A 19,009-nucleotide genomic window follows, 5' to 3' on the forward strand; every position below is an offset into this window, starting at 1 on the left:
ACATAAAATCTGCTTTCACCATTTTAACTTATGTCTGCCTCTTGTTCTCCTTAACACTACTATTGACTTGTTATAAGATCCTCCTTTCTTTACTTCTGTTCTTATGCATCTCAAATCCTTACAAAAGCCAATATTAATGTACACACAATATCATTTCAAGAAAATGAGATGACATATTGTTCTGTATGGATAGATGTTTGTGATTTGTCACGCATAACCGACCCCCTGGACGTGCATATACACAGGCAGGCTGAGGAGTATCGTTTGTGAGACTCAGGCTGTGTGAATAACCTTGGGAGCCTACTTGTTTGAAATGTATTATCTGGCCTCCAGGTCAGAGCCAGCCCTTCTGTTCTGGACGCCAAGAGCCACAAATCTTGTCTCACATCCCCTCCTGCCCCAGGCTGGGTTGGCCCCCCAGAATGGAATCCAGGAAAGGAGGCAAATACACATAGCCCAGTTTCCCTGAAAATAGGGAAACATGATACATGGAAATGCAGCTTGTTCCAAATTGCATGTAGGCGAATTAAACAAATGTTTAATTTCAAACCCTGTTATTTGCCCCATAAATATGGCCCTTATGGGGATGGTCAGTTGGAAGTCTCAGGCGAGGGGGGGAGGCTCCACCCAGGCCTCTGTATCAGGACTCCAGCCTGACTGTCTCCACCGGGTTCCCCGGCTGATGAGGTTGGATGTGGTAAATACCCGATTTGGTGTAACTTTGCCTTATTCTCACTTGTTGCCTACTGTTACCTTCATCTATGTGTAGATTCCTTTCCTCTCCTGTTTCTTTGAGGTTTCTATAAAAAAAAGTTTTCTTTCCTTTTCAAAACTGAAACGGCTGTTGTGAATCTTTTGTGCAGAACACATACTTTAGTTGGGGGGGGTCAGAAAAATAAAAATTTCGCTATTGATTTTTCTGAAGACTTAGCAGAAGCTCCAAATCACAGAAAATATCTTTTTCTTTTTCTATTGTGTCTGCTAATTTAACCATACCTGTGTAAGTCTAATCCTCACAACAGCCTTCTAAAATAGGTGTTACTATCTTTTTAAAAATAGACGAGAAAATGATGGTTGAGAGAGGTTCAGTAGTTGTTGTGGCACAGAATTGTTGAAGTCAGCTTACAAAATGTAGCTCTGTCTGGAACAATCCAACTTTTTCCCTCTGTGTGATACTACCTTGTATTTTGTAGGCCAAGGTTGAGCAACACCAACAAAGGAAGTCAAAAGGAAACTCATTAAGACCTTCAGGCATTGTGCTTCATCAAGAAAGAGAACATGGACTTATGGTTAGAAGAACTTGCGTTGTTCCACTGGTTAGCTATGATCTTGAGCAGTCCACTTCGCTTTGTGCTGTATGCTTTCAAATCTGTTGAGATGCCTATTATAATTCCTACTACATAAGATTACAGTGAGAATTAAATGAAATTATGTATGTGTAGAGAGGAAAATGGAATCTCTCACGTCAAGCAGGAGGCTGTGTCAAGCAATGACGCAAGCAGTTCAGGTCCTGCAGCGAGGAGATCTCACCGGGACCCACGTCAGCTGACACCCAGAACTGATAGCAAGCAGAACCAGAGGGAGTCTGCAGAGACCCAAAACTGACTAACTCCCTTTCAAAAGGGAAGGATTTTGGCAGCAAACTGTCAGACTTGTCAGACATGACCCCTCTATGTCTGACCACTTAAAAAAGGCAACTGCGGCCGAAGGTTCAGCCCATTGGATCTCCAAACAGAACCGAGATCCTTCATTGCTGGAACGTCAGAAGCTGTAAGTGCCCAGAGCCGACCCTGGACAGACCGAAGACTAATCTCAACTGTGCGCCCACAGACTGACTTCGCGGCTGGTTTGTTCACTTCCTACACCCTTCTGTTATCTTGTTTGTTGTGTGGCTTGTCTTCTGTGTGCTGTGTAAGAAACCAAGTTTAATCACATGGTGAAATGTCACTGAATTCGGAATCCTGTACCTGCTTTAGAATTGTGATTTAACTTTGCTTTATGATTGAATAAAGCTGACATTGTGAAGAGACACAACGCGAGTGTGCCCCTTCGTAGCGTGCTCATGACAGGATGTGACCATTTTTATCATTACCACCGGACACTTAATAGACACTGTAGGTTTTTGTTACCTGAATGAAATGACTAAACATAGTATGTAGACCTAAGCTTTGAATATTTCCTCATACTATCTTCTTACCCACTTAGAAAATGTCTGAGCAGTATCTTCTAAAATATAGGCATTTCCTGCTCCTTTAAAATGATCTCTTAAACCTGATATGCCTCCCTAGAGAAACACTCCCCTTCTTTTTAATTCTGACATCAGTATGGACACCTAGATGCTAATGCTATAAGTTTCTTTGAAATAAATATTTTAAATAGGATTTTACTGCTTTAATAAACTATTTTCCTGTTTCTCCGCTTTCTCATTTTGATCAGCAATGCAAGAAAACACCTAGATGGGGATGTCAAGTCTCATCCATCATCAAAAATGAAGTCAGAAATCTGAATGAGAATCTCGAGGCACTTCCAGTAAGTAAATCAGATTTTTTTAATCATGCTTCTGTGTTATTTTCTTTTCTAAGATGTTTCAAATATGATGCAGATATACTTCCAAAAAAGACAAGAAAATAGTTAACTTTACTAAATTCAGAAGGAGATAGGAATAATCAGACCTCTCAAGGCATTGTTCTCTTCTTGCTCAATTGTATTCAAAGCATTAATGAATAAAAGGAAGACATTAGCAATGAAGTAACTCTATAGCAGGTGGTTAAAAGAGAGGGGGATTCTTCAACTGAGTTTTAAGTGTGAAATCATGAAAATCTAGCTTTTAGGATTCTCAAAGGAGAAGATTCTAAAAGGGGATTCTAAAGGGGGAAGAGCATTACAGTTCCTTTGTATTCTCATAAAAACTTTCCTGAACCTGATTATATTTTCTTATTACTGGCTAATAGTTCCGAGTAAATTAGCACAAATTTGGGTTTATTGTTTTTCTGCATATACATTAGAGGTAGTTGTAAGGCAGCTAAAAAATTACAAATTTTTAGTCAAGGAAATATGTGTCGAGGCCCCAGTTCTGCCACTTAACTTAGTATTTAAGCATGTTAAGCTTCAGTTACTACCAGCTCCACAGTTTGTCTACACAGCCTGTAGTCCTTCTACTAAGCCTTGTGCCTTGGAAGCTAGATATACCACAGTCTCAAAAATGGTGGAACTTCGGTCTTCAAAATGCTCTTTTTGAAAATGAATATATATTGTGAAGTATTGTAGTTACAGATTGCACTAAAAATTGGGTTGCAGTTTTCCTACAAGTTAAATTCCTCCTATACGCTTTCTATTCCTTTGTCTCTTTTCCTTCAAGGAAAGCATAGGAAAGTAATTCCGTTTATTGAAATTCTAGCTGTTTGGTTTCTAAGAGTTCTGAGAAGTGTGTGTGTGTGTGTGTGTGTGTGTGTGTGTGTGTGTGTGTGTTTGTATTATGAATTCTAAAGTAGTCAGTTTTGAATTAATCAGGCTGAAATTGGTTTACATTTTCCCTTTCCTACCAGTCAAATCTAAAGTCATCAGTAATGTTTTAAAGAATTATGTTGTTTCCACCTGGCTATTGTGCTTCACTGAAAACAATTAAAAATGATTTACGAAAAATTTTCATCACTATGAACAATTTCTACCTATCTTTTTAAGAGGCTTTTATGTTTCTCTCAGGCACTATCCTATCATTGATTGTGGTGGAAATCAGAGGGTTATTATCAGTATACTAGACTAGCATAGCTACTTTTTCATGGTAAAGTGAGGTATGAATAATAAAGAAAATATGAGGAGACAACAGATTCAGTAAATTTTTTGACTCTGTAACCTTTATAACAGAAATATTAAAATTTAAAGAACACATTTCTTATGTGTTCTTATGTTCTTTAAATTTTAAAAATTCAAATATGCCTGTGTGTGTGTGTGTGTGTGTGTGTGTGTGTGTGTGTATGCAGTCAGCTCATGATTTCAACCAAGGAGCAAGTCAATGAATGCGTGAGAGTTGACCAAAGAAACAGTGATCAATATGTTTCACATTTGTGTGATTTGTAGACTGAATATAGAATCCTATCCCTGAATAAAGCGCACATCTATTATGCATTAGTTTTACTTTCTTTTTCTCATTCTTATCCTCATCACTGTGTCTTCCACCTGCCACTCTTCCTGCCTGATAAGTTCATGGTTGGTTACTTAGCTTTTACATGTAGAGTGCTTAGTAGGTTTGGTGTATTTATGTGAAAGTATGTGTGAATATATATAACAGCATTGTGAGCTGGGTATTCTAGATCAATACGCCACTTAAAAAAAGTAAAGCAAAAAAATCCCCTCTGAAACCTATAGGAAATAGTCTTTTAAAATGAGCTAAGTTGGCAAGTTAGTAAGTGAAGAATAATCAGTGTCCAAAGCTAAATGAAATTAGGAAATTAGAAAGGTAAGTGGAGCATTGAAACTAGAAGGTAAATGGAGCATGGGAAACAAATTTTACTTTGAGGATACTAACCAAACCCAGGGAGTTGGACCTTGTTTTTAGTCTCTCAGGGTACAGCAATGACACAAGGCAAAGACCAGGGACCACAAAGAGCAGTCAAAGGACATCTACATAAAACAGGAACACTAAAGCATATACCTTCAGTGTAGGGTTAAGTAAACATGTTGCTTCCATCCATCCTAAGAGAACAAAAGGATAATTCTTGGATTTGAGCCTTGGTTCTAAGTGAAGGGAAATCAATCTTCCTGAGAATTCATAGCTAAAAGACAGCTCCAAATAGGTTTGTAGCTAGAATTCACACTACTTAGATGGTTGAGAAACAAACCACTAGGTTAACCAGTTTAATGCAGTTCTGAGCTGGTGTCCTGGAGTACTTGGAAGAAGCAAATGTACATCCTCTCTGGAAGGATCCATCTTCACCATAGGCTTAAGAAACTCCCCACTGAAGAAGTTTTGAGAAATAGAAGTAGTCAGTCAAAAATCACAAAAGACCTGACGTGATACTATCAGAGAAAATTAGTAGAAACAACATGAATCAGAATGAAATCTTCAAAAACTTTTTGTGTTGGCATTATCAGACACACAATATATAAAATACTATATTTAATAAGCTAAAAGATATAAATGAAGTGATAGAAAAAATAAATAAAAAACAAGAGATGTTAAAAATGACCAAAGAGATTTTAGGAGGAATATAATAGAATTACTAGAAATAAAAATTAGTTGACATTAAAAATTCAGTGAGTAGTTTTGAGAAAAGATTAGATAATGATGAAGAGAGTTCATAAAAGACACATTTGAAGAAATTAAAATGGGCACTGAAAGACAAATAGGTGGAAAATTTAAAAGAAAAAGTAAGACTCGTGGAATATAGAATGAAAATGTCTAAATATATTTAATTATGTAGGAGAAAAGGGAGGTCAAATAGGGCAGAGGAAAACCCCAAGAGTTAATAACCAGGAGTTTCCTGAAATAGGTATACGACATGGGTGTACAAATTCAGGCGGCTCTCAAATTCCAAGCAAAATAAATAAGCGTATTGTAAAATTGTAGAACATTGAAAATGAAACAAAAAAGTTTAGGAGCAGCTAGGAAAAAAAGCCAAAATAATTACCTTGAAGTAACAACTAGATCGACATCGACTTTTCACAACAACTGAAGCAGGAGTGGATAATAGTTTCAGTAAGATGAGAGAAAACACTGCAGCTGTTAAACTGGAATTTGGTGCACAGTGGAAGCATTTATCAGGAGCCAGGCAAAATAAAGACAGTGACAAAAAAGAATGAAGCTTTTGTAACCAAAAGAGATTGATTTCAAGTATAAGGAAAATTATTCCAGTTGTATATATACGAGTACTTTGAAATAAACCTAACACAATATGAGCAAGAACTTTATGGAAAAAAAATCATAAAACTCTACTACTAGACATTACCCCAAATCTAAATAAATGAGATAGGGAGACTCAGTGTCGAAAGGCCAATGGATCTATAGATGAATCTGTAGGACTGATGTAAATTCATCTATAGACTTAATGCAATCCCAGCCAAAATTCCCACAGGTGCTCTGGTGGAATCTGATAAGCTGATCCATGTCTATAGAAATGAAAAAGTCTCCAAAGGGCCAAAACCCCCCTGAAGAAGTATAGTGTGGAAATACTTGTATTACCAGCTTAAAAAAAACTCATAATAAATTAGAGAATGTGGTACTGGTGCCACGCTAGATAAACAGACCAATGTGTTTGATTGCAATGCCCTCAAAAAAAGATGCATACATACTATGAAAACCTAATATATAAACTTAATTTTGGTCAAAGCTAGCACAGCAGCTAAGTGGGGGGAAATAAAGGACTTAAAAATGAGTTTGAAGCAATCAGAAACCCTACAAAAGTTTAAAGACTTCTATGTGAAAGGCAAAACTATAAAACCTTTGCAAGACAAATTGGCAGGATATATTTATAACTCCCAGAGTAGTGAAAAATTACTTAAACAGGCCAAAACAAGCATATATCGTAAAGGAAATGAAAGGTGAATTTCACATGATTAAAATTAAGAGCCTGTGTTCACCAACAAAAGCTTTAAAACAAGGAGAAACATATTTTACAGAGGGAAGAAAAAATTTGCAGCACACAAAACCAATAAAGGATGATAATTCAACTCAACAGATTCTCTGGTAAAAAGATAACCCAAAAGAAAAATGGGTCAAAGGCCTGCATTAACATTTTCACAAAAAAGGAAATATGAATGGCCCATGAACATATGAAATTATGCTCACCCTCATTAGTAATCATGAAAATGTAAGTGAAACCACAAGCAGATACCATTTTGTACAAGCTTGTAATTTTAAGGTGAAGATGTGGAGTGATGTGGCTTCTCACTCCACGTGAGAAAGATTGGGAGAGATTTGAGTGACTTTTGCACCTGCCTCAGGAGATATGGCCAAGAATGTTCAGGGCCAAAATATGGAGGCAGGTGAGAAGTCCAACACCAGTAAAATGAGCAAATACGTGGTGGTACGCTCACATACTAGAGTACTAGAGAATCATGACTAATGAAGAATTAGAGCTATTAACCAAAATTAGTGACTCTCAGGAGGAACATAATGTTGTAAGGACAAGAGCAGGTTATAGAAAAATACGACGCTGTGTAATATTCAAAACCATGTAAACTAAACAATATTATATTAGGGGAAGAAGACCTATGTGGTTACACTTTAAAGAAGAGCAGGGGAGTGGCACACTCAGATTATGCTTGGCTCTGAGCAGGGAGTAAGTGGACTGGGGTTGGGGAGAACATGAGGGCGCCCTCCAGCGTACCATCTTCTTACTTAAATTAGGTAGTGGGTACACAAATATTTGCCTCACTTGTCTCCATAATTCATATGTTTCTTATAAATATTCTTTTGTATCTAGTCAATATTTAATAAAAATAATGAAAACAAATTAAAGCAGAAGCAGTTTTGAGATGGTTGATCGAATCTTGATTGTCACATGGGATGGATGTCCACAGAGGTAATTTTCCCAGAGCCTGGCTCATGTATCCTGGGGTTGCTTTCTGTGTGAACTGCAGACTACTAGGCCCCTTCACCAAGTGATGTTACTTCAGGCTCCTGGCTGAGGAGTCTCTGAGAGTTCTTAATCCCAACTTCAGTTATGAGATGGTCCATGGCATACTTGTTAGCAAGAAGTTGACTCTATACTGTCCCTGCTATTTTGACCCAGAGGAAGAGACACTTTGCACAAAATTTGTGTCTGAGTGTGTTGCTATGGGATCCTTATGTTTCCCAGGCATGTGGGGTATTCACTGAGTCCTGGAGCTATCTCTGTGTCTTTCTGTCTTTGGGGTAGCAAGGACTCTCATCTTTCCAGCCAAGCAATTACAGTTACTTCAGAAGTTTATCTCTTTTTCTTCTAACCTAGGGGAAAAAAAAAAAAAAAGCCCAAACAAACAAGTAACAATGACATCAACAAAAAGCTACAGAGAACAAGTATTAAATGAAACAAAATAATCCTTAATCTTACTAATGAGGACAAACAGAGCCTGTTTCTACTGATTATATGTGAGGTTGTATTAAGAGCACTTGTCTGGGTGGCAGTCCTGGCTTTTGGTTTCTGCTGTGCCTCAAAACACAGCTGTCTAAAATTGTAAAAGCCACAGACTTTCTTAATCAAAGTTTCTTGGTGTTTTGAGCATTTATTATCAACTCAGCATTTTAAGTAACATATGTCTAATCCTTAAAATTATTCTGTAATGTATGAATTATTATTCTTGATCTATAAATGAGCCAACAAAGGCTCAGGTTAGTTGTTTCAAAGTCAAGCAGCTTTAAATGGTAAAGTCAGAACTCGAGCCCATCCCAGTTGGCTCCAATGTTAGACACGTTCCTTCCATTTTATTCTCCTTCTTCTTGAGAGCCATGAAATAGAGGGCTTTGGGATAAATCATTACCCTCCACGGTTCCTTACAGCTCTAAATATTTATAGTGCATGCGCCTATCCTCATTTGACACTGTCTGGTTAACACCAATGTTGTAAATTGTTTCCACCTCATTGTGACTGGAAGGACTGAAGACAGCCATGCACACGCCAGAGCTTTTCCACTGGAGAACTCATTTTTCAGGCTGAGGTGTCAACAACCAATCTAGCTGTCTTCAGCTACCTTTCAAAGGAGGTTAGAAGATAGTTTTTCTCTCATTTGATTACTCTGAACTTGAAGAACCCAGAAGAAAGTCTAGTATTTCTAAATTAAGAAGGATTTGGTTTTGCCATATTTTTAGACTGAAAGAAATAATCTGGGAGACAGGTTTTGGTCACAAAAGTGTTTTGATATCTCTGGGACATTTCAATATTTAATTGAGAAAAGTCAAAGCAACCCTTGAAATTAAGATTCCATTGTTGCGAATTTTATTCAGACGTCTTTTGCTTTGGAAAGTTAGGGTTTGCAAGGGGGGAGGGGAGACATTTTGATAGCTAATATAAGTGGGAGAAGCCCTTCTTAGGGTGCTATTTCATTCTCTCAGAATGGCAATTTGGTTATGGAGATTGTCCTACAGAAAAATTCTATTCATTTGATTTGTTTAAATTTCGGGGGAGGCATTGTATGCCCAGAAATGCTCTCTCTGATTTAGTTTTCTAATGGAAGGAAGGTAGGGCAACTCTACGTCTGTCTCAGAGGCTCAAGTAAAGAGTAATTAATTTCTTAAAAATATCATTCTTAAGATGTATCTGCCTTTCTACTGAAACATAGATGTCTATTTATACTTCTATGGAGCAAGTAACAATTTGGAATGTAATGCAAGTAATGGTTTGGGATTTTGAGTCCAGACTCACACTCTCGTTCTGTGACTACAGGGGTCACCTCAACTCTCTGAGCCTCTTTTCGCATCTGTATCATGGATTCGCTAATGTCTACCTTCCAGGTTTTTTCCAAGGCTTGATTTAGAAAACGTTTGCAAAGTGCTTGGCACGTGAGAAGCACCTTCCGACCGATTGTTGGTATTACCATTACTATTATCGCACTGCTGTTGTTATAGTTATTGAAATGCACCCTTTCTCTCAGGAACAGTGCTGCATGTTTTCATATTAACTATAGGAAAGTGTTGAGCACATGGGCTGTGAAACTGCTCTGGTCTAGTCATTTCTGAGAAAAGAGTTTAGACTCATCGTATGGCCTCATATTTTGCAAAGGATGTCAAGAATGTCAGGGGCGTGTGATTCAGCCACTCCCCCACTCTCCCACTGTGTGTTTAATACTAGCTTTTGCATTAATTCAAACAGAGGCATCTGCAGGGTTTTCTTTTCTGCTGACTTCACTGCAGTAGCAGGGTGAAGCCCCTTTGTGTAGTCCACGTGTAGTCATTTGTGTAGTCATTATTTCTTTTGAATTGGACTAAAGCAGTAAAAGATCATTATAAGAATTTCAGGTTCTGTCTGTAACCTACTCTGTCATTGTACTTCTCCAAATAATTTATATTTTTATCATAAAAAAGAACAGATTTTTAATCATGTTCTCTAAGAAAATGGGAGATAGACATATTTGAAAGAGAAGGGGCACAGAAGATTTTGTACCTGTATAGTTACACACATTTTATATGTGTAAAATACTTTTTGATACCTTAAATATCTTGGAGAACAGTCATCCTAAAAATAATGCTGGCCTTTTAGCTGAAATATAGTAAAAAAGGGAAAGAAGTATTTACTAATGACTATATTTCAGGATAAGCAACGTACAGTGGGGTAATGGGTACAGCAGTAGTATAGTGAGAAAAACAAAAAAAAATGAAATCCCACTCAATTCCGTTTGATCCAACAAGCGTATTCTACATGGCTACAGAGGATATGGAAATGTAATACATGCTTTCCAGGTGGTTCCAGTCAAGAAAGAGGAGACAAAATTGTAAAGCAGTGAGTTGATCTATGGGTGGTAGTGTCAATCACAGGAAGACTGTGATAAGTCATCACAACAGGGAGAAGGAAGTGCTAGACACTGTAGGGTGGTGGAGGAAAGAAGAGGTTCAACTTGCTTGAAGTGTGGCTATTTGGTGGCATAGGAGGACCACTGAAGCATCTTAAGAACTTAAACTTTCTGGGCTTCAACTCAGTCATGTATAAAATGAAGGAGGTCACCTGAATGAGATCTAAGGTCACTTTTAGCTTTAAAATATTGTTCTGTGAAATAGGAGAGGCTGGGTGAGCAGGTAGTGGCTAATTTAATTCTCCATGAGAGTTGATTAGCTCAGTTTTCATCTCTTTTTCTTAGAATTCCAATGTAAATTTCTTAGCCCCATTTTATTAATTTGTATACAAGTCTCAAAAACCAAATTAAGATTGAAATCATTTTAATTCAAAGTCTTTACTATAGAATCCATGTGGGAAAATGCAAATAGCCTGATTTTTGAAGTCAGGTAAACCCTACGTTCAGATCCTAGTTCTCCTTTTTACTGGGGGGAAGTCAGAACATCTTGATGTGGGGTCCCTGGACAGGCAGCATCACCAGGGAACTTGAATCATATAATTTCTCAGGCCCCAGCCCAGCTTCCTAAACAGAGACACTCAGGGCAGAACCTGGCAATCTATTTCCAACAAGCCCACATGGTAATTTTGGTGTACCCTAGAATTTGAGAACTGCTTATGTATGATATGGAATTGATCATTTCCTTTTCCGTGTAAGAATGAGAATAACAATTTATACCATGGTTGTCAGGCTTTAATAACATAGTATACATTACTTGGCACATCATGGGGCCTCAACAGATTATATTTATTATCTTTATTATCAACAGATTAGATTATATTTATTATCTTTATTATCAACAGTTTAGATTTATTATCTCACTAACATTACAGTAACCATTGTTATTTCCAAGAAGAATTGAGGATTATACCTAGGTTTAGTGCTCCTTTGCACTGCTTACAAACTTAAATCTAAGTTTGGTGAAGCAAGTGACATTGTCCAGAAGTCCTGTTTAGAAAACACAGTATAGCAGGTGATTGTTTAGTCTTCCATGCTTTGGTGTGGAGCACAGAGAATGTCTGTTTAGCTTGTCACCCTTTACTGTGGGGGCAGAGGAAAACACTTGAGATAGTGTGCTCTGGGGGACACGGCTCGGTATCATCATTTGCTGTGACTAAGCAAATCATGGGACTTTAATGAACCTGTTTTCTCATCTGTACAACTGGAGGAGTCATAGTGTCTCCCCACTAGGTAGTTGTGATAATCTGATGAAATACAAATTGGTTAAAGCCGTTTGTAAAACACACATTGGCTAACACATCCAAGTTCAAGTTCGACAGAGTGAGATCATCATTCATTCATCGCGTTTAACAAATATTTATTGAACACCTAGAACATGGAAGACATTGTGCCCGAAAATACTGTGCGGAAACAGACAGAACCTGCCCTTCAGCTGAGTCATGGCGTAAATATTTGTGACTTTTTCATTCATGAAGCTAATGAGTAGTCTCTGTAGAAAATTGATTTGTTCCAGGAGTGCTTTACTCTTGGGAAAGCTGAACTTTAAAAGGCTCCAAATTTGATGAAGGTGGCACAAAATGACAATTCATAAACATAATTTGGAACAGACTTTTCAAGAAAGCAATTAATCAGTACGTATTCAAGGTCATTTGAATTATATAACCTCTAACCTATTAATTTCATTTCTATGATTCCCAGAAGCTATCCTAAGGAAAAATATTCCAGAAGTTATAACAAAGATTCATATAAAAGTGCTTGTTTTTCTATTTGCAATAGTGAAAAATTGGAAATAATGGCTAACAACAAAGGAATAATAAAGTTGTGACTGAACTCGAGGGTATTGCTGCTTGGGGTGCATTAAGTTGAACATAACCCAAGTGTTGAAAACAAAGTCAGTTTGTTACTTGTTACAAGGAAGGAGTCAGGAAGATGTCTCTCAAAGCACTGTCTCCTGCAACACAGACTTCAGAGCCCCTTTATACTGCTAGCTGGCAACGTGTTGGTCAGTTATTCTTACAATTGTGAAGTGGTCACAAGAACTTAGTAAAACCTTTGTAATCTTTCAAGCATGACTTAAAAGGGGTTTGCTTAGCTCTGCAATTTCCCAAGAACGTTTATGATTTTCTTGGTTCCCCAACATCTGCTCTGTCGAGCAACTTGGTGGGCTTCCCAGGAACAGGGCCGTTCTTAAGGACTGGGGATGCGGAAAAGCAAACATGCTGGAAGTGGTTTATTTTTCATTTCTCACTGCAGTTCCTGAAGACCTTATCCCTGACTAACAAAGTGAGTCATGTTAACAGGCATGATGGAATACCACGTTTATTTAATATTTAATAAAGGGGCTAAAATACCCACAATGGAATATTACCTGGAAAATAAAATCATGATAGATATATTCAGAATGATTCCAATGAAAGAATATATGTTCAAAGAACAAAGACTTTAAGGAAAGGGACTAAAAGTTAGTCCTTGGAAAAATGGCAAAGAAATGGACCAAAGTAGGTCCTTTGATGAGTTATTTCATACTTCACTGAATTTTATAAATCTTCTAAATTGAACATATTTTTCTTTTATAATCACAATTTCCCTGCACAGACCTCCCTTTCATAGGGTGTATGAGAAAAGCATGATCCCTTGCCTTACCTTGCTAGTTTTTAAAAGGAGCAATCAGGAACTGCTAAAGAGATGTGAGTATTACATCTCTTAAATCAAGTATGAAAAGTGTTCAGATATGATCATGTAAATGGGGGATATCTTTTTTAGTTTAGCAATTGAGTCAGTAACTCAGAGAAACAGTTACCCATTTTGATAAATGTCATCTGTATTTTTTGTAAATGCAGCAGTACGCCTCACAGGTGAGTTTCAGGTAAAGTAATCCTTTCTTAGCTCTGGAACTCACCTAACCAGTTTAACGCCTCTATACACTCCCTGTGATTTCCTGGTATTGCAGTGTTATTGGATAGGAGAGTGTGTTAGCAGGAATATGTGCAAGATCCTTGGGCAGCCCTTCAAGAAGATTATTTAGGCACAGAAGGGTAGAGTAATGACACATTTTAACACAGTGACTCAACTTATACACATTAATTCTCCTAGACTTTGAGGTGGGCGTAGTGAAAGCTCACTTGCAAAGAAGTACTAAAAGTTACAAAAATTTTTTTAAAAAGTGATTTTAATCAAAACAGTATAACTTAGCAAAATCAAACCAGTAAACCAGGCATCATTCTGTGTTTGCTGAGGTTCATCTGATGTTAACTCTTGAAATACTTATTTTTAGGCAATGGAGCGTAGTGGAGTAACCATAGTTTTTGAGTCAGAAAAGATTCTGTTTTGAATCTTATCTTTCTCGCTTTAGATCTTTGACAAGTCATTTATTCTTGTATGTCAATTTATCATGAATAAAATGGGAATATTAATGCCCATCTTACAGAGTAATTTTGAGAATAAACTGTTAATTAAGAGTATACATGCTAAGTTCCTTGCTCAGCGTAGCACATTTTAGTTACCAAGCATGTTATAGCAGTTACTATTTTACATTTATTGTAAGAAAAACTCTCATATATATTGCTTTTCTATCTTCTGGAGGTTGGTAAACATTTGCATCATTATGATGAGAGCCAAGACACCAACTCAGGCACAAGTAATAAATAGCAAGGGTATCTTTTCTGCATGTTTTCTCTGTTCTGTGTTATCTCAGTTTATGTTGCTCTATAAATTTGAAATGCCCAATTTACTTATCCCCCTTCCCCCAAAATGCCACTCTATATATTCTTCCACACAGCTCATGATTTTTATTGTCTGTATCCTGTAGAAAACATTAGCCAGAGGAAAAGAAACCAAGACCTCCAATAAACCTTTGGTACTTATGACATAGATTTTGAAAATATCTCAGCAGTTTCTGCTTTTTCTAGCATTTCACTATTCTTCCCAGTACATCATTTTATGAACACACACACACACGCATGCATATATATAATATTTTCAGCTGTCACTTAGGGGAGCATGAAGCTGGAAATATGAGTCTCAGGATGAATTCCAGTAAACAAGTTGCCCACAAATTGTTCCAGGAACTAATTTATCTCTATTTGGAAACTTTATTTGGAATCTGTGTACAGGGTTTTGGATGCATTTGAAAAGAGAGCAGTCTAAAGCACTTACCCCTTGAAATTAAAAAAAAAAAAAAGGTAGACAAATATATTCGTTTGTTTTAAATCCATGTTCATATCTCTCTGGTGAAGTCATCTGGTTCGTTCTTTGCCCTTTTATACTGACAAAAAGCTCTGCTCGGGAAGCTGGGATGGGGTTTGGTTGCAGCACTGAGCTCTGGGTATGTCATGGATGAGGAACAGGACCCATCTTCATGCTGATAACGAGACTGTGATTTTCACTCGAGGCCATTGCTTTGGGCCCCACCTGTGTGTGAAACTGACTCAGACGTTCACTTTGATCCAAAGCCTTGGCTTAAAAAGAGAAGCACTGGCCTTTTTGACCATGCACAGGTGATGAAAATTTCATCTTTTTCTGTTTCTCAAAGGCCGCAGTTATTTTGTGATGTTGGAAGCTGGTTTTCTTTTTCTGACCTCTTTGCCAGAGTTGGGGTACTTTATTTTATCACTAAGCACCTAGGACAATAATGATGGCAGTAACATTCACAGCAAATTTTACAGGTTCCAAATTGCTTTTGCAGATGGGTCGTCCTAGTGGTTGTAGTCATTTCTCCACAGTGCCCACTCAGGAGCATGGTGTGATTTGCATTTCAAGTTTGGTTGGAAGTTTAGGCCCCTGACACAATGGAAAGGCCCCTGACACAATGGAAAGTTACTCGTCCAAAGAAAGGCTGGCTTTTGTGTTGGTGGTTTCATTTTTTTTTTTTTTTAAGATTTTGTTTATTTATTCGACAGAGAGAGAAACAGCCAGTGAGAGAGGGAACACAAGCAGGGGGAGTGGGAGAGGAAGAAGCAGGCTCCCAGAGGAGGAGACTGATGTGGGGCTCGATCCCGAAACGCTGGGATCACGCCCTGAGCCGAAGGCAGACACTTAACGACTGAGCCACCCCGGCGCCCCTGGTGGTTTCATTTTTGCTCTTGTTGTTACAGTAATTGAAATAAAGCTGGCTAGGGCCTCCCAGCTTTCAGCTCTCAGGTTTTGGGCCCCCGTGTGGATCTCCACGATACACTCATACACTTGATCATGCTCCAGACTTCTTGTTGGTGCAAAGTGCTGCACAGTCTCCACAAAGCCGCACGAGATCAGGCACGGTCTTCATAGGCTCCTTTCTTCCCTGTGCTCCTTTTATCTGACATACTGCTTCCCTTTTCCTTTCATAATGCCTCTTGCATCCTTCCCCTCTTTCATCCATCCCATTGCCATCTACATAGCCCAGGCTGTTTCCTTTGTGCTCCTGCTACAGAGCATGTGCCCAGATGGACTGAACCGTTGAAGGGATGGGGCCTGATCCATTGCTCAGACACATTGTCCTTGACTCTAGGATGTAAATTCTTCCCAGAAGCCAGGAAAATTTCAATTTCCCATCACGAAAGGCTCAAATCTGCTGTTAACTACAAAGTGGCCCTTCCTCCGTCTTCTCCTTCCTTTCCTCCTTCCCTCCCTCTCATTCTCTCCCTCCCTCTGTCTGTCTTTCACATAACCTCTTGCCTCCCTTCTCCCACTTTCTCTCTGTGTCAAGCACTCTCCTTAGCCAGCTGCTGCTCCTTGTCTACTTGAGACTTGCTAGAGCTGATGGGGCCCTGGCAAATTGCCTAAATTTATCCCTGTGGATTTCTGAACTCTCTTCATTTCTGTTGTTTTCCAGAGTTGCAAAGCCATTCACTTGCAGACTCTTTCCTGTGCCTCATGCTGGCAGAATATTTCCCACTCTGCTCACTGCTTTCTACTGTGGTAGCTGCCAGGAGTGTTTTGAGTGGCAGGACTGTGAGAGGAACAATAGGAATCTGGCTTTTATAAAAAAATGTTTTTTGAAGTCTTCCCTTCAGTGCTATTGGCCAGCTGCCTAATCAATAAGAGGCAAGACTTTTTTTTTTTTTTCTTTTTGGTCTGGGCCATATTTGTAGAAGTAGACATCCATAGTGGGGCTCTGTAAAGAACCTTTAGAAAGTTGGCTGAATTTCAGTCATATAAATCACTATATCATAGTTTTATTCTATTTTGGTTTATTGTAATTAACCCATTTTGTCTCAGAAACAGTCTCTCACTTTTGTTTTCAACAATGAAGGGTGAGGAGTTCACGTAATCTGGAAAGAGGAGTAAATCAGCTCCTGGAGCTCAAATTAATGTCCTGGGCTGCTTACCACGGAGAGATTTCCATTACAAGCTGGCGAGGTCACGCCAGGGCTTCTCAGTAGCTGTACCTGGAAGGCAGCCCTTGGTATCCCTGTTGGGAAAGTAAAGGTTAAGAAGACAACCCATGATACCCTGGCCAGACTATTCTGATTTGGGGCTCTTATGAGACTGAGGGTAATAATTGGCCAAATTTGGGATATGTATTTGCCCTCATGGAACAAATAAATCTCATTCACTTTGTGTCAGGTGAATACTGGCTTCGCTGCTTCTAGCTATAGGTCTGCAAACCTGGTTGAGTGAAGTAACCTCCATGAGTTTTATTTTCCTCACTATGCGGGAGGCGGCAGTGGTGGTGGTGTAACGAAGGCTGCCATAACAATTGTAGAATCACGTGAGATTTGGTTTGAAAGTACTTGATAAAGCGTAATGCTTTATCTACACTACGTATATAGCATTATATTATTAAACTGTTTAAATGTATTCATTCTTATTTAATAATATTTCTAGCAATCATAGAGTTTGGTTGTAGAGCATAACTATGTCATGTTTTTTTTTAAGCTTTAGTGAGTTTTTAGTTCTGCTTTAACCTGAGAGGTTTTTTGTTTTGTTTTGTTTTATTATTTTTTTATTTTTTTATAATAATTTTTATTATGTTAGTCACTGTTCAGTATATCCTTAGTTTTTTTTATAATAATATTTTTTATTTTATTATGTTAGTCACCATACAGTACATCCCTGGTTTTTGATGTAAAGTTGGTTGTTTTGTTTTTTAACCTGTAATTTATCTTTTACCGAGTGCTGTGAACTAGCTTAGTGAGGCCACGTATGCTAAAGAGGTCATTCTTCTTTGGAGCTCTATTTGTTATGAGCAGTTGATGGAGCTGTTCTCTGTTCTTTGAGTTCTAGATGAATGCAGATGATTTTCATTGGTTTTTTATTACTTCAAAGTCGCAAGCACCGAAGGAGTTCGAAAGTAAAGTTTATACAGTCAGTATAATATGAAGTTATTCGTGCATAGACTTCAGCTCACCTCGTACAAATAAAACCTAAGTATTTATTGTTCTCTCGTAGTATTACGGCTTGTTGTATTCTCTGACAGACTCAAACCCATATATTTCCTTGAAATGCATTACATATTTTCTTCCATTACCCACATTTCAAAAATTTTTAGGCTCTACCACCTGTCTCTCAAAGGCATTGTTACAAGGAAACAAATGTAAAATTATTGCAAAACATACTTCCGGGAAATTCCTTATGCTTGTCAGTTGATAATATGTATTACTCCTTTGTATATTCATTTGATGAGAGTTTAGATAGCCTGGATTTAGACAAAGTGTCTTTTTTACATCAGTGCTTAAAATCCAAAGATTTCATATGTGCCTCTGGTAGCTCTCTAGTAATGAAGTGTCATCACAGGTTTCTGTTTTTAAGCCCAGTATGGGAGAGATTATGTATGTTTGTGTCACATTAAGTTTACAATCTGGCAAGCTACAACCAGAAAAACGAATATGGCCAATTCCTTTATACTATGGTAAAAGGAATACCCTTTGCCTTGTCCACTTATAAGTGGTTGACAGTGGTCTCAAATGTTCTTATATGTCCAATGCCATAGGATGGACAGAGAAAAGGCTTTAGTCTTAGACAGACTCAGGTTGGAATTCTTGGTTTGTCACATAGAAGCCCAATTTCCTCATCTTTGCAATGTAATATTATACACCGTAAGTGAAATATTGTATGTGAAGCATCAATGCACACTGCCTGCCAAAAAAAGGTGATACTTAACCAATGCTGGATTTTTCTTTCCAGAGAATTCCCAAAGAAATTGTTATTCTTAGCTTCAGGATAAAGATGAGAAAGTTGTGTTTATATGTGAAGGAGCAGCATCTGTGAGTAGGAAGGAGAATGAGTCTTGCGTGGCCCCTGCTGAACTGGGTGACTGGCTGTTCTAGAAGATACCATTCCCTCCCCTCCCCCAACAAGGTATGAAAGCTCCCTACCTGGTCCCGTGAGTACTACCGTCGATAGTTACTGATGCATTCTGTGTGGGTACCGTGTGATAGCAGTCAACTGTCATTTTGTCAACCAGGAAAACCAAGCGAGAACTAGCATTCCGTGCCCATTTACGTTTGAACTTTAGCAGAAAGTAATCAAATGTAGTAGCTTAATTTATAGAATTCATTGTGATATGATTAGAATTCACCTACTCCATCAGAACTATGATCTCAGTCTT

General features: G+C 38.1%; 1 long non-coding RNA gene across 1 annotated transcript; it reads left to right on the forward strand.

Annotated features, from left to right (window-relative positions):
• Positions 1 to 2,095: 2,095 nt before the first annotated feature.
• Positions 2,096 to 18,636, forward strand: LOC109490337. Its single transcript, XR_002143657.2, has 3 exons — positions 2,096 to 2,114; positions 2,437 to 2,529; positions 18,586 to 18,636. It is a non-coding gene; the product is annotated as an uncharacterized LOC109490337 (long non-coding RNA).
• The last annotated feature ends 373 nt before the right edge of the window (positions 18,637 to 19,009 follow it).

Source organism: Ailuropoda melanoleuca, chromosome 19 (genome assembly GCF_002007445.2).
Source record: "Ailuropoda melanoleuca isolate Jingjing chromosome 19, ASM200744v2, whole genome shotgun sequence".
Lineage (NCBI taxonomy): Eukaryota > Metazoa > Chordata > Mammalia > Carnivora > Ursidae > Ailuropoda > Ailuropoda melanoleuca.